Raw genomic sequence first — 17,506 nt, 5'->3', positions numbered from 1 at the left:
GATAGTAGAGCCCTTAGCAGTGCGGGCCTCCCTCTTCTTAAAAATAAAGTCCAGAGCTGCCTTAGCTGCAGGGAAATATGCAAACATTAGAAAAATAACGAAGATATTGAAATGAAAAATGAAATAAAAAGGGGAAAAAGTATCCTCGGGACCCAGGTTGCTAAGATCTTAACTTTGCAAGTTGCCCTCTGACAGAATGAGAGCACAATGATGCAAATTATCAGCAGTATTGGCCCTGATGGCCGCATCTTCATCTACTCCCAGTTTTAAATCTTTTAATTCGTCTATACTTTTTGAGAAGTTGGGCCGGAAAAAATGGTCCCAACTCTCCTCGGCATCTAGATATACATAAAACCACTCATTTTTCCAAGTTGGATATGAGTCAGTATTGGTACCAGAAATGAAGCAAGAACGGGCCAAGGATCTGTGAACTATTTTGACCCATCCTTGGTCCTCAGGAGAATTAACGAATTAAATAAATAGAGAAAAACACACACATTAGGCTCAAAGCCTTGTTTACGGGATTGGGCCATATAGTAGTGAATAAAAGACCACGAGTTAGGGGTAAGTTGGGTTGGACAGAGTCGGGTTTCAGCTAAAAGGCAAAAAACAAAGGGGTGTGGAGGAAGACGAAAACCAGTATAAAAGGTTTCCTTATAGACCCGAATGGCCCCAGGCTTTAGGTAGCAGGCCCTATCATTTGGGCCTGGAGCCACGACCCTATAAGGGTGTGAAATGCCAAATAAATGGGCTACAATCCCTACCTTATCAGAATCAAATCTAGAAGGATAATTATATGCATCTAAGTGTAACATATTAGGGAAGGCTTGCCCAATTTCGGTTAAAAGATCCCTAAAAGAAATAACTGAAGAATGGATGAGAGATTTTTTACCTCGACTGGCCCTAGATGGACAGGGAGCAGCTTGGGGAACCTGGGAGTGGGATGAGTCGGAATCCGCCATGGATGAAGCCTGAAGCCCAGAAAAAACTCTTGAAGGTGAGGAGGGAGATGAAGATTCAAACGGAATCTTCAAGAAAAGCGGAGAAAACGGCAAAGAACTACGACGATAAGAAGGCCGGAAATCGCTTTGTGGTGGCAAAAAAGGAGAGAAACTATTGTAGGAGAGGAAAATTTTTGAGAAATTTGAGTAGAGTGTGAAAAATGAACTCAGAACTCCACTCTTTTTATAGCCGAGTAGAGGTAACTCAATCGATTGTTGGTCCAAAGAAAATGGGCCTAAGAAGGGCGGGAAGCCTATAAAAATTGAATATTAAGGTACCCTTCTAAATTCGGGAAGGATCTAGAATGTTCTTTGCCAAAAAACTTGAATTTTGAGAAAAAATCACAAAAAAGAAATATTGAAGGCCAAACCACGTCTAGGAGACATCATTCCTAGGTGTGGTTAAAACCATGTCTCCTAGGCGGTGGTTACCCACGCCTAGGATATATTGAAGCATAGAGTCAAAGGTCAAACCACGTCTAGGGGGCATCATTCCTAGGCGTGGTTAAAACCATGTCTTCTAGGCGGGGGTTACCCATGCCTAGGATTTAATAAGGAATGAAAGCCAACCACGCCTAGGAGACATAATTACTAGGCGTGTTACAATAGTCATCTCATAGGCGGGGTTAACCCACGCCTAGGAAGTATTGAGGCATGAAAGCCAACCACGCCTAGAAGACATAATTCCTAGGCGTGGTACAATAATTGTCTCCTAGGCGGGGGTAACCCACGCCTAGGAAGTATTGAGGCATGAAATTCAACCATACCTAAGAGACATAATTCCTAGGCGTGGTACAATAATTGTCTCCTAGGCGGGGGTAACCCACAGCTAGAATGTACTGAGGCATGAAAGTCAACCACGCCTAGAAGACATAGTTCCTAGTCGTGGTGCAATGATTGCTTCCTAAGCGGGGGTAAGCCACGCCTAGAAATTATAGAAGGAAGATACACAACCATGCCCAGGAGACAAAATTCCTAGGCGTGGTAGGCAAGTTGTCTCCTAGGCAGGGGTGACCCACGCCTAGGAAGCAGGGAGGGAACCAAGAACGCCTATGAGACAATTTTGCTGGGCGTTGTTGGTAATAGGTCTCCTATGTGGGGGTGACCCACGCCTAGGATGCATGGCACCATGTGAGCTCATTTTCTAATTATTTAATTAATCAAAATAAATGGGCCAAAAATCAGGAAAATTGCTAAAAATTCCCAAAAAATAGGGAAAATTAGGCAAAAAATCCCAAAAAAATCAGGAAAATTAAAAAATAATTTTCAAAAAATATTCTTGAAAGAATTAAGGGAAAATACCTGTGAGTATCAGAATATTCCTAAATATTAAGGAAAAATCATTAAAAATACTAGAAGGTACCTAAAAAATCCCAGAAAGTTAGGGTAGGGATGGATCCCAAAGGGAAAATCGTTGTAAATGTGTAGGTCACTCCACACTTTATGGTAAAAACGATAACCAAGAAAGGTAAAAACTTAAACTTCTGCAAAACCTCCGCAAGGTTTCACAAAAGTTGGGGGGCAAATGATATGGGCTTAAAATTAGCCTAGAAATATAATTAATGTCAAATTAATTAGACCTGATACGGTCCAATAACGAAGCCCAATTAATGAGGCCTAAGCCCTGATTATTTATTAATTTCATAATTAATAAATAGGGAGGATTACCAGCTCATTAAATGAGTCCTAACAATGATATAATTCTATAAAAGATAGCCTCAAGGGCACTAACACCAACTAGGAGTCTGATTCCTTTATTCTAGGATTCAAAGTCTATCCTAGGACTGAGAACTTGTTCAACAAGTATCCTAACTCTAGTCTAATTCAAGGACTCATAACATATATATAAAAGGACTCACCCCATCAATCAGAACTATGTTTTTTGGCTTAATTCTCTAATTCACAGAGATACGTAGGCATCTCGTAAAGGCAGAGTTAAGCTATGAAATATGAGAGAAGCCATTAAAGGCCTTGAGCTCCCGAACCCTAGAAATTAATATACCCTAGTTTTTTTTATCCATAACAGAAATCAACCTCAGTGATTCTTACTTTTTCATCTCCAACCAAGAAAGAGAAACATGGATTATCGTCATCTGACGTGTCTTTAGCAGTAGTGTGCATGTATGTGAGGAGCTTAACATTTAACTTGACATTAGTAATCAAAGCATAGTGCACAATCGAGTGCTTTTTTAGAAAATAAATCCATTTTTCAAACTCACCCATTTTTACTGGATAACGTTCTATAACCGAAACATAATTTATTTTTAGTATCTTAATATTATTCACCATTTTAAATAAAAAATGAGATTAAAATTTTGATCTTAAAACAAATTAATTCTAACTTGCTATTGGAGGGGAACACAACAAAAAAACAAAAAAACTTAAGTCCTGAGTATCAACTGCCTTCGAGTCGCCACTTAGAATCAAAGTTAATTCTAAGTTGCGACCACAAGGTTTTTATTTGGACTTAGTATATTTTCATATGTTCCACAAAATCTATTTTGTTTAAAATATTATTAATCCTTTTTCATAAATGAAATAGACTAATAAATCCAAAATAATTAATGTGCCGCTGGTATATCAATTTTATGAATTCTTTTAGATATGAATTTATTTAAAATCCATTAAAATTGATAATTCACAATTTATTCACAAGTATACAATTATTATTAATTTGATAATATTATACTTCTGATAAAATAAAATTATGCTTCTAATTTCTTTTTAATTTTAATGAACCTCTTTAAATTTTAATTATTTAAAGTCCATTAAAATTAATAAATCACAACTTTGAATATTAAAATTGAAATGTCTATCATTGAATTGATAATATCTCAATCTTTTATATCAAAATTTATTAGGAATATGTTGTAGGCTTGATGATAGTTCACCAAAACACCTTAGTAGATTTAATTAAGTATTTTTGTAACTATCAACGAATAACCACACTTGTTCATCCGTTGATAGAGTAGCTTATATTTCAATAAGTTTTGTAGCACAGTTTTGTATTCAGTAATTACTTAGAGGTTTAGATGTTGTTGAAAATTCTAAGGCATGTTGACTACTAGCAAGATATGCAAAATAGGTTGGCTAATTGTAAATATAAGATGCCTTGTACTTTTGCATAAAGGAAAGAGTATTAATTTTTAAACAAACGCTTTCAACGGATAAACTGCAAATCCCGAGGGATGACTCAAGACACTTTCAACGGATAATCCATTAAGGACTCAACGGATAACTCAAATTAAGTATCGATGGATAATACTGGAGTCTCGACGGATAACAAATTCAAATAGCAGTTGAAAGTGACTTGACAATCACATGGCTTAATTGTATACAAAAGGAATATGGAAGCATGTTTGCAGGTTTTAGAGAACAAAGAAGCATTTCCATTTCCATGCTGAACTGAAGATATTCAAAGATGTTAGATAGAGAAATGAAGTAACATGTGAATAAAATTAGATTCTTATTTTTGCTGTTTGTCTTATTCATATGTAACTTGGTAGTATATAAACCAAGAGTAAGAAGTAGTTAATGAAGTAATTTGAACTGAGAAATAGAAAAAGCTACATCTGTTAGGAATTCTCTATGTTCATCTTTGTAGAACAATTGTAAGCAGATGTGTGCATTCTTGCATCACAGAGTTCTCTAATCTTTATATATATCTCTGGTGGAAAGATTAATCCACCAGAAAGTTTTTAAACATTCTTGTTTATTTACTTTATGTTTGAATACTTGTATTTTTTTAATCTGCACTATTGCATATTCATTCACAATTATATATATTTAAAAGAGTTTTTAAATTTCCAAAAGAAACCAGAATTCCATTCAACCCCCTTCTGTAATTCTGTTGTTAGATTGTTAGGGAATAACAATTGGTATCAGAGAAAGCTCTTGACATACTAAGAATTTAAAGATCAAAACAAACTAACAACATGAGTAGAAAGGATGTTGGAGTGTGTTAGGACGTTAACACGCACCAATAATACACACAAGTATACACGTTCATAAGAAATATAGAATTATTTCTAGTTCGTTCCCACATAGACTCTTTTAGGTTAATTTTAATCAATGCACTTATGCAATAATGTTAGGGTTATTATTCAATGCTAAGACGATTAACAAATTGTGATTGGTTATAACTATGATTAACTAAGAGATTATACTAAAGAACATTAACTAAGAAATTAAAAGGAGTGATTAACTATATGACACAAACATGGGATTCTAACTTCATTACTACTTCATTCAATAGCCTTTTTATTCTTAACCTTAGCATTCAATGGTTATGACACTAATCAGATAACATAAAACTAGTAAACCCCAACTTTCGTTGTACGCATACCCTACTACCAGACATCCACAAAAGAGATAGAAGCTGAAAAGACACCAATTATATTGAGACCCTATATGTCTATAGTATTTGACAACATAACGGTTTAACGCACAAGTTATCTATCATGATTACATAGGGCAAGTAAGATGGTTAAAATTACCTACGAATCATGCATATCAAATACATGAACCTATGCTAGCATGGCAAGTTTTAAAACCTCTAAATTCACTTTCGCTTCATTAGAGATTAACAAGCTATCTTATAAGTTCACAACGCTCATAAGACGAATAAGCACAACCAATACTAGGATATCATACAATCACCATCCACTAAGGTATCGAAACAAATTAACTAAAGAAATCCATAAATAAATCCGCTAGAACCCCACGATAACGATTAGCCCATAATCGGACTCATCATCAACGTGGGTTCTGATGAAAGCATGGTATAACAAATGCAGTCTTTATACTGAATAAATAATAAACCAAGTACGTAACAAGAGTACAGGTTCAATAAATAAGGAAACTAGCATCTAAGATTACATCTTAAAATAAAGAATCACAAGAATAAACTAGATCCTCTTCGCCTTGGTTGAATTGTGCCCTACGGTCTTCTTACGCCTTCTCCTTAAGCTCTGGTACATCTTCTTACGAAAAACGATCATAAGTCATCAATATATAGCAGTCCAATTAATCCAGGAGTCCAGAAAACAGAATTGTAGTAGAATCAGGATTTTATTATCCCGACACGGTACGGCCGTGCGCTTCATCAGCGCGGGCGCGCTGTCCTTCTGAACTTCAGCGCGGCTGCGCGCTACTACAGCGCGGGCGCGCTGACCTTCTGGAAAAACTGAAATTGCGTTCCTATTCTGCTGATTTGAGATGGCCTTTGCATGAGCAATCTTCTTGACACATTCCTAACACCATTTTAGCATCAAAGTAATGCAAAATCACCTGGATCCCTGTTATATACCTGAAATGTAAAAACACTACAAAATACATCAAAAACATAAACAACTCGAGTACAAATCATCAATTCAAGCCTTTATAGAGCATTCTATGTGGGATATAAATGCCATTTAACACACCCCAAACTTGAACCGATGCTTGTCCTCAAGCATAAACAGATGCAAAGAACAAGAAATAAAAATGCATGAATACAACTAATAGGAAAGCAATGATCCCCTCAGATTAACTAAACCAACCGACAAGCAACATTTCAACAAATGCAGTTATTCGTACAAGATCAATCGAATCCCGCAAATCAACTTACAAGCCAGAAACGTGCGTGTGTGCAAATGCTTACAGATATACCATCACAACTAGATCAATAATCATGACTCACTATTCATCAAGGCAATCACAAGGTTATAAATACAATAAAAAGCTAAACTCAAAATGAATTATAACACTTCAATTCTTTTATCGGAGTTATACACGGACTCATACTTTTATTGCTAACACATAAATAACACAAATATGTGTATTTAACCGTGCAATGAGTGAGGTCCATAAAAGACTTATATAATAATACCCATATAGCGAGCGTTAGGTTAGTGGATCCCAGACTATAAAAGCCTTAGGTCACTAGGCACAAAGTCCCCTAAGAACTTAATAACTCGAGTATTAAAGAGCCCACTCGTGATCAATTATGCATAAACACATTTTTTTCCTTTTCTTTTTTCTATTTTCACAAATTTCTAAATGAGTGTGTTTCGCTCCATCTCGTTCAACCCTAGACTACTCATATAAAATGAGCCGACTACTAGCCATTTGACACCTAGCCACAACAACTAGCAATGAAATCCAATGTTTTTCTCCAATTCTTAAATATTTATGTTATTTTATCATTAAGAGAATATCCTAAATTCTAAATATAAACATGTGATTAAACCTCGACAAACAATTGAACCATGATCGTGATCTAGCACTTAAGCAACCTATAAGACCTAGTGAATTTTTTATTTCTTTTAGAATGTAAATCAACTCGATAAGACTTAACATCACTAAATACGACATCACTACACTAGCATCAATATCACAAATCAGTCAAAAAAATCATCTAAGGGATCATGGTATAATGCAAATATATGAAACTATATGCAACATACTAATACAAAATAAAAACATAATAAAATAAAAAAAAATACATGATAAATATGCAACTATATGAACTAAACTATCATGAATATGCAAACTATATGAGACACACACAATCATATATTCCTTAACTACTACCCCCAAACTTAAAACATTCACTATCCTCAATGAAGGTAATAATAAGGAATCTGACATACCTACTCAGAATCAGGGTCATCACCCTCATGGGGTGGTGTGTCAGGAGTGTTTGGAGGCGGGTACACAACATCCTCACCAAATACTGGTCACTGGATATCAACTCCTGTGGCTCTGAATGCAATCCCTAACGCCTAGGTAAGGTCCTGTACAAACCGACTATGAATGTCATGCATCGCATCCATCCTCCTCACCAAGCGCCTATACTGCGCTGAACTCATACCAGCACTGCCTTGTGCTTCCTGCTGCTGCGACTGCTGCTACTGCGAAGGACCTGCCTCACCCAACTCAGCTCTCCAAGCTGCTCTACTCGCCTGAGTCATGCCACCAGCATATACCTGAGGACCTGGCCTTCCACCTGGAAGATGGTCATAAGTAGGGTTGTGCATTCGGTTAAAACCGAACCGAATTTTTATCGGTTAACCGAAACCGAATATTAGAAAAAAATTCTACCGAAAATCGAACCGAAATATATTCGGTTTGTAACCGAACCGAAATTAATATTTCAGTTATTACTGAAAACCGAAATGAAAAATTGAACTTTAATAAAAAATACTAAAATTGCATAAAAGTATTCTAAAAATTTGAGTTGGCAGAAGTAATGGTGGACCAGTATTAATCAATCTCCAACAGGGGAGATAAACATCCATAGTAACTAATTAGAATGATTTGTGTGTAGTGCTGGAGACCAAGTTCCTATTGTTTATTGTAAAACAAAAAAGGCTGCAATTACATGTCCTGAAACTGTACAAGAATGATATAGTTTTTGATTATAGAAGACAAACCCGTACATAAATGGTTGGATGGAATCTGCGTTTGCTTTTATAATGTGAGAGGCAAGAGTTAGATTTTAGATTGAGAGTCATTTGAGGAGAGTGTGCAGTGACTACTGTGTGCATATATCTGTATAATGGCTTGTTATTATTATTAATAACATTTTATTTTTATAAACTCTTCGGTTATATTTTCGGTTTTTCGGTTAACCGCGGTTAAAAACCGAAATGACGAAACACCGAATTTTAAAACTTTCTCTACCGAAAATCGAACCGAATTATAAAATTTGGTTAACCGAACCGAAATTATTTCAGTTATTCGATTCGTTTATCGGTTAACCGAACCGAATGCACACCCCTAGTCATAAGAATAACCAAGCCCCTTAGGATCGGGCTTCCCGCCGTACCATTCCTGTATACTCAACATCATCGAACTGTCAATCGGGGCACTAGGAAGCTGCAGCTGCTCGTGTACGGGCCAATGAATGCCAACCGCCACACACAACTTCGTCACAATGGACGCATAGGGTATAGAACTTGTAGTACTCCCTCACAAGAACCTCAGAATACCCTGATAAATCACCATCCCGAGATTCACATAGTCTCCTTGAAGAATCCCCCACAATAAACATGCACGCTCCACACTAACATCATGCACGTGAGAAGATGGCATGATGTTGGCACAAATAAAAGAATTCAATGCACGTGCAAACCTGTTCATACATGAGGCAGGGAAAGTGGCATACTCGTTCGTTCCCTTCTTGAACTTCCAGTGAGTCTCATCCACAGATAGGGTAGCAACGATCAAATCCAAGTTAAAATTATCCCCCGTCTTCTCATTCCTATTCTCCTGCCCTGGCCTCCTCTCAGGCTGCTCAATTACCCTCTGAATCGCCTCAGCACTATAGTCTACAGTCAACCCCCTCACCACAGTGAAACCGTTCTTCTCCGCCTTTGCATTCGCGTAGAACTCGCGAACCACACTCATAGGTACCGCAGCGGATGCCTCACAAAAAGCAATTCATCCCATCTCCACAATCATCTCCAGCAACTTACCATCCTTCCCCAATGGCAAAAAACCTCGCTCCTTGGCTATGGGCTTCGAAAGCAGCCTCGCATACTCCGCCTTAGCCTCTAGAGTTGAAAACCTTGGCCTCATACCACGCACACTCGAAGAATCGGTAGTGCTGCTGCTAACTTGGGTTCATTGTCTCTTGGGTGCCACAGAAAGTGAATAAGAGAGAATAAGAGATGTGTGTATAAGAGAGATTTGTGTTTGAGAATTTGAGAAGTGATGGAGAAGTTTGTTTATATATAGGAATTTGGGAGAGAATTAGTTATAAAAAAGAAGTGGAAATTAATTATGGGAATAATGGGAGTAATGGGGTTGGTTGAAATTGATTTGGAGAGGGAAATATAGAATGTGGGAGAGTAAAATTCGGGTTTGAATTGATATTGTAATACACTCCCAATTTTCTGTTACTTCTGCTGCCTTTTTTTTCGACTACAGAAACTCAGCGCGGCCGCCCCGCCCGGCAGCACGGGTGCGCCGTGTTTTTGGAAAACCAGCGCGGCCACCCCGCATACCAGCGCGGGCATGCATAGTTACTGACTTTTCAGCATAGCCGCCCCACTTCGCAGCGCGGGCGCGCCGTGCTTCTGTAGTTGAACTTGAATTTTTTTCTTTTTCTGATTTTTTTTATGTTTTTCTCCTTGTTTCCTTCTTCCTCTATCTACTAATGTACAACAAACTTGGGTTGCCTCCCAAGAAGCGCTTGGTTTATGTCGCTAGCTTGATGTAGGATCTCGAGATCAAGTTGACAATAAAATGACACTAACCACCTCACGGTTTGCCGTATCTCCAAAGTAATGCTTCAACCTCTGTCCATTCACCTTGAACGATTGGCCTGAATCATTTTCAAAAATCTCCACCGCTCCATATGGAAACACAGTTTTGATAATAAACAGCTCTGACCACCTCGACTTCAGCTTTCTAGGAAAAAGATGGAGACGAGGGTTGAATGAAAGAACTTGTTGCCCCGACATAAATGATTTGAGCACTAGACCCCTATTGTGCCACCTTTTGACTTTCTCCTTATACATTTTGTTATTTTCATACGCTTGAAGCCGAAACTCATCGAGTTTATTTAATTGAAGCATCATTTTCTTGCCAGATGCATCAATATCAAGGTTCAACTTCTTCAAAGCCCAATACGCTTTATGCTCGAGCTCCACAGGAAAATGACACCCCTTACCATAAACCAATTGAAACGGCATGCCTAGCGAAGTCTTATATGCTATTCTATACGCCCAAATAGCTTCATCAAGCTTCAAAGACCAATCCTTCCTTGATGGACACATAACTTTCTCTAGAATTCGCTTGATCTCTCTATTAGAAACCTCAGCTTGACCATTAGTCTAAAGGTGGTAGGCTGTAGCAATGCGATGATTCACATTATATCTCTGCATTATAGCAGTGAACTTGCGATTGCAGAAATGAGATCCCTCGTCACTGATAATGACTCTTGGAGTCCCAAACCTTCTGAATATCTGCTTATGAAGAAAATTCAGCACTACCTTCGCATCATTTGTCGGCAAAGCCTTGACTTCCACCCATTTCGAGACATAACAACCGCCAACAAGATATACTGATTATTGCAAGATGAGACAAATGGCCCCATGAAGTTAATTCCCCAAACATCAAAGACTTCAATCTCAAGAAGCACATTAAGAGGCATCTCATCCCTCTTGGACATATTACCCACATGCTGGCATTGATCACACTTTAAACAAATTGATGCGCATCCTTAAACAATGTAGGCCAGAAGAATCCCGCTTGAAGGATACGAGCGACTGTCTTTTCTCCACCATAGTGACCTCCATACTCAATCGAATGGAAATCTCGCAAGATCCCCCCCCCCCCATTTTCCTATACAGAATACATCTCCTTGCCAAAGCAAGAATGGCTTATCCCATATGTACCACTTCACCTCATGAAGAAACTTCTTCCTTTGAGCAGAAGACAAGTCTGGAGGCATGATATTACTCACAAGGTAGTTCACAATGTCTGCAAATCACAGTTCTTCCTCTTGTACCCCAACTAACTGCTCATCGGGAAAAGACTTATTTATCAATGTCCTATCCTGTGAAGTTACACTTAGATCTTCTAAATGAGAGAGATGATCAGCGACTTGATTCTCAGTACCCTTTCTGTCCTTGATCTCCAACTCAAATTCTTTAATTAAAAGAACCCACCGAATATGTCTAGGCTTCAAGTCCTTCTTCGAGATGAGATATTGAATTACAGCGTGATCAGTGAAAACTTTCACCTTCATCCCAAGCAAATAAGATCAAAACTTCTCAAAACCGTAGACAATAGCTAAGAGTTCATTTTCAGTAGTAGTATAATTCAATTGAGCACTATTTAGGGTCTAACTAGCATAGTAGACCACATGAAATATATTGTTCTTTCTCTGCCCAAGAACTACTCCAACTACATAGTCAATTGCATCGCACATCATCTCAAAAGGTTCATCCCAATTATATGCAGTTATGACCGGTGCCGTTATCAAACTCTTCTTTAAAATCTTAAAAGCATCAAAACACTCATCATCAAACTTGAAAGGGATATATTTCTCTAAAAGATTGCACAAGGGTTTAGAGATTTTAGAGAAGTCCTTGATGAACCGCCGATAGAAACCCGCATGAACCAGAAAACTGCGAACTCCCTTAACAGAAATTGGTGGAGGAAGGTTTTTGATAACCCTCACCTTGGCTTTGTCCACCACAAGACCTTTACTAGAGACCTTGTGCTCAAGAGTAATGCCATGTCGCACCATAAAATGACATTTCTCCCAGTTGAGAACCAGATTGGTCTCAACACACCTTTTAAGAACTGCGCCAAGATTCTGCAAGCACTCATTAAAAGAATTTCCAAACACAAAGAAATCGTCCATGAACACCTCCACATTCTGACCAATCATGTTAGAAAAGATAGCCATCATGCATCTCTGAAATGTGGCAGGTGCAACACACAACCCAAAAGAAACTCTTCTGAAGGCAAAAGTTCCAAACGGATAAGTGAAGGTAGTCTTTTCCTGATCCTCTGGAGCAATGCACATATGATTATAACACGAATAGCCATCCAGAAGACAGTAGCACTCATGCCCAACCAATCTGTCCAGCATCTGATAAATAAAAGGAAGAGGAAAGTGATCCTTCCTCGTGGCCTTGTTCAGCTTCCTGTCATCCATGCAAACTCTCCACCCCGTGACTGTTCGAGTAGGAATGAACTCATTCTTTTCATTAGCAACCACTGTGATACCTCCTTTATTTGGCACACACTGAACTGGACTCACCCAAGAACTGTCAGAAATGGGATAGATAATCCCTGCATCTAGCCACTTAAGAATTTCCTTCTTTATAACTTCTTTCATAATTAAATTAAGCCTTCTCTGTTGCTAAAAAGTAGGCTTGCTACCTTCCTCTAGCAGAATTTTATGCATACAATAAGAAGGGCTGATTCCCTTGATATCTGCTATAGTCCATCCAATTGCCGACTTGAACTCTCTTATAATTCTTAAGAGTTTTTCTTCATCACTACCTAAAAGGTCAGATGCAATAATAACAATAAAAATAGATGCATCACCTAGAAAAGTATACCTTAAGTGTTTAGGCACTGGTTTAAGCTCAAGTGTAGGAGCTTCCTCAATAGATGGCTTGAGGCGCTTTGGAGATTTGTTCAACTCCTCCAATCCAAAAGATTCAAAGGGCATATCTAGCCTTCACTTCCAAGGAGAAGCATTCAAATACTGCAATTGCTCATCACCTTTATCATCTCCACTATCTGAATTCCCCAACAAGGCCTTCTCTAAGGCATTAGACCTTTGAATTTGATCAAGTTCTGAAGTAACCACAGAATCGACCAACTCCACTTTTAAGCACTCCTCGTTTTCAGTCGGAAATTTCATTGCATAAAAACATTGAATGTCACATCCTGATCCAGCACTCGCATAATAAGCTCACCAATGAAGGTTCTTCCAGTAGCCAAGAAATGTCTTCCCAAAATTATGGGAATCTTCTTATCCTCCTCGAAATCAAGAATTACAAAATCAGCAGGAAAGATGAGTTTATCCACCTTGACCAAGACATCCTCCACAATTCCTCGTGGATATGTAATAGATCGATCGACCAACTGCAAGGTCATATAAGTAGGCTTTGGATCAGGTAAGTCCAATTTCTTGAAGATTGATAAGGGCATCAGATTGATGCTCGCTCCCAAGTCACATAAGCATTTGTCAAATGACATTTTCCAATGGTACAAGAAATAGTGAAGCTTCCAGGATCTTTAAGCTTCGGAGGTAACTTCTGTTGCAGCACATCACTGCATTCCTCCATGAGAGTAACTGTCTCTAAGTCATCAAGCTTCACTTTCTGAGAAAGAATACCTTTCATAAACTTCACATAACTAGGCATCTGTTCAAGAGCTTCAGCGAAAGGTATATTGATATGAAGTTTCTTGAACACCTTTAGAAACTTCTCAAACTGCTTATCTAGCTTTTTCTTCTGCATCCTCTTAGGAAAAGGGGGTGGAGGATAGATCTGTTTCTCCCCTGTATTACCCCTCAGTAGGAGTGTGTTCCATAGTAGTCTTCCTCGTTTCCACTTCTGCTTCCTTCTGTCCTTCTTCTTTAGCCACAACTTCTTCTTCCAAAACTTGAGATTTTTCAGGATTTACAACCTTCCCAGACCTCAATGTAATTACCTTCACCTGCTCCTTAGCTTCCTTCTTTCCTGGAACTTTAGTGTCACTGGGGAGTGTACCAGGTTGACGATTTAGTAAGGTATTGGCAATTTGCCCAATTTGATTCTCCAAGGTCTTAATAGAAATCGCTTGGCTCTTGCACATGAGCCTAACATCCTCCAATTCAGATTTTTCATTAGACTGTTGTAGCTGGAGTTGTTGTCTTGGTGCATATTGCGGTTGTTGAAAACCAGGAGGGTTGTATTTCTTTGCTGCATACTGCTGATAAGGCTGCTGAACCGCATTCTGAGTATTGCTCCAGCTGAAGTTAAGATGATTGCGGTTATTGGGATCATAGGTGGCTGGAACTGATTACTGCGACCTCTGAAAGTTGCTCACAAACTGAGCTGATTCACTAGAAATAACACACTGATCAGTCTCATACGCACCAACATAAAGCTCACAAACACTAGTGATTTGATTAACTCCATAATTAGCAAAAGAATCCACCTTCATCGTCAAAGCCTTAAGCTGAGTAGCTATAGCAGTAGCTGCGTTCACTTCCAAAATTCCTATTAATGATCATCCAGTCAGGCATCCCATGGTGAGGACACTTTCTAAGCATCTCTTTGTAGCGATCCCAAGCATCACATAAAGATTCTCCAGATTGCTGAGCAAATTGAATAAGTGCATTTCTGATTGCAGCAGTCTTCTCCATATGAAAGAATTTAGTCAGGAACTTTGAGCAAGATCCTCCCATTTGGTGTTAAACCCTGGTGGTAGAGAATGTAACCAGCATTTAGCTTTATCCCACAGAGAGAATGGGAAAAGCCTCACCTTAATAGCATCTTCAGAAACTCCATTGAACTTGAAAGTGTTGCAGATCTCGATGAAATCTCTGATGTGCATGTTGGGGTCTTCTGTCGGAGAACCCCCAAAATGAACTGAGTTCTGTATCATCTGAATTGTGCTTGACTTGCTCTCAAAGGTGTTAGCCGAGATGGCTGGTCAGACAATGCTAGACTGAATATCATCAATCTTCAATTGAGAGTAATCCATCAAAGCCTTCGTATTAGCTTCTGGTTCTCCCATTGCAATAAGAGCTTCTTCTTCAACTTTCTCCACGACAAGAACTTCTTCGAAAACTTCCTTAGCTACTATAATTTCTTCCTCAGCTTTATCCAGTGTTCCCTTACGAGACCGAGAACGCGTATGTATACACGCTCGCTAGAGTACTTGAAACACGATAAGGAAATAAGTAAGTAACAATGTCCTATTCAATGAACTTTAATGACCACTGATGACAAACACATAAACTAAAAATTAACCCCGAGTCCCCGGCAGCGGCGCCAAAAACTTGTTAGGACGATAACACGCACTAATAATACACGAAGTATACGCATTCACAAGTAATATATAATTATTTCTAGTTCATTCCCATAGAGACTCTTTTAGGTTAATTTTAATCAATGCACTTATGCAACAATGGTATGGTTATAATTCAATGCTAAAATAATTAATAAATTGAGATTAGTTATAACTACGATTAACTAAGAGATTATACTAAAGAACATTAACTAAGAAATTAAAAACTATATGACACAAATATGGGATTCTAATTTCATTACTACTTCATTCAATAGCCTTTTTGTTCTTAACCTTAGCATACAATGGTGATGACACTAACCAGATAACACGAAACTAGTAAACGCCAACTTTCGTTGTACGCATACCCTACTACCAGACATCCACAAAAGAGATAAAAGATTAAATAGACACCAATTATATTGAGGCCCTATATGTCTATAGAATTTGACAACATAACGGTTTAGCGCACAAGTTATCTATCATGATTAAATAGGGCAAGTAAGATGGTTAAAATTACCTACGAATCATCCATATCAAATACATGAACCTATGCAAGCATGGCAAGTTCTAAACCTCTAAATTCACTTTCGCTTCATTAGAGATTAACACGCTATCTTATAAGTTTGCAACGCTCATAAAATGAATAAGCACAACCAATACTAGGATATCATACAATCACCACACACTAAGGTATCAAAATAAATTAACTAACGAAATCCATAAATAAATCCGCTAGAACCCCACGATAACGATTAGCCCATAGTCGGACTCATCATCAACGTAGGTTCCGATGAAAACATGGTATAATAAATGTAGTCTTTATACTAAATAAATAATAAACCAAGTATGTAACAAGAGTATAGGTTCAACAAATAAAAAAACTAGCATCTAAGATTACAACTTAAAAAAAAGAATCACAAGAATAAATTAGATCCTCTTCGCCGTAGTTGAATTGTGGTCTACGGTCTTCTTACGCCTTCTCCTTTAGCTCTGATACATCTTCTTATGAAAAATGATCACAAGTCATCAATATATAGCAGTCCAATTAATCCTGGAGTCCAGAAAACAGAATTATAGTAGAATCGGGATTTTATTATCCCGACACGGCACGTCCGCGCGCTTCATCAGCGCGGGCGTGCTGTCCTTCTGAACTTCGGTGCGACCGCGCGCTACTACAGCGCGGGCGCGCTAACCTTGTGGAAAAACTGAAATTGCCTTCCTATTTTGCTGATTTGAGATGGCCTTTGCATGAGCAATCTTCTTGACACATTCCTAACACCATTTTTGCATCAAAATAATACTGAATCACCTGGATCCCTATTATATACCTAAAATGCAAAAACACTACAAAACACAAATAACTCGAGTATAAATCATCAATTTAAGCCTTTATAGAGCATTTTAAGTGGACATAAATGCCACTTAACAGAGTGAAGATCCCACTTCTGGATAAAGACAACTATTATAATTAAAAAGTGAAGATGTACCTTCATCTACTTTGTCAGGATGAAAGATATGTTGACTGCATAGAGAAAGGACCTTATGTTCCTTGCAAGGATGTAACAGATGTTGCAGGAGCTGTTGGAAATGAACAAACAGTCCCAAAACCAAAGTCAGAATGGACAGATGAAGACATTGAGCAAGTTCATAAAGACAAAAAGGCCATAAATATTATGTTCAATGGTCTTGATGGATATATGTTTGACAATATTATTAACTACAATACTGCTAAGGAAATTTGGGACCAAATTCAGGTGCTATGTGAGGGAACTGAGCAAGTCAGAGAAAACCTGATGCAACTCCTCATACAACAATATGAACATTTCGATTTTGAAGATGGTGTGTCACTGAGTGACATTTTCATTAGATTTCAAAAACTACTGAATGGTTTAAAGTTGTATGAGAGGATCTAACGAACTAAAGCTTCAAATATGAAATTCCTGAGGTCTCTACCAAAGGAATGGAAACCAATGATAGTCTCTCTCAGAAGT

At 38.1% G+C, this 17,506-nt stretch overlaps 1 non-coding gene across 1 annotated transcript; it reads left to right on the top strand.

Moving 5' to 3' along the window:
- Positions 1-14,743: 14,743 nt before the first annotated feature.
- On the top strand, positions 14,744-14,850 carry LOC141682799 (small nucleolar RNA R71). Its single transcript, XR_012559954.1, has one exon. It is a non-coding gene; the product is annotated as a small nucleolar RNA R71 (small nucleolar RNA).
- The last annotated feature ends 2,656 nt before the right edge of the window (positions 14,851-17,506 follow it).

This window comes from Apium graveolens, chromosome 1 (genome assembly GCF_009905375.1).
Source record: "Apium graveolens cultivar Ventura chromosome 1, ASM990537v1, whole genome shotgun sequence".
NCBI lineage: Eukaryota > Viridiplantae > Streptophyta > Magnoliopsida > Apiales > Apiaceae > Apium > Apium graveolens.
This window is presented reverse-complemented; position numbering and strand designations above follow the sequence as displayed.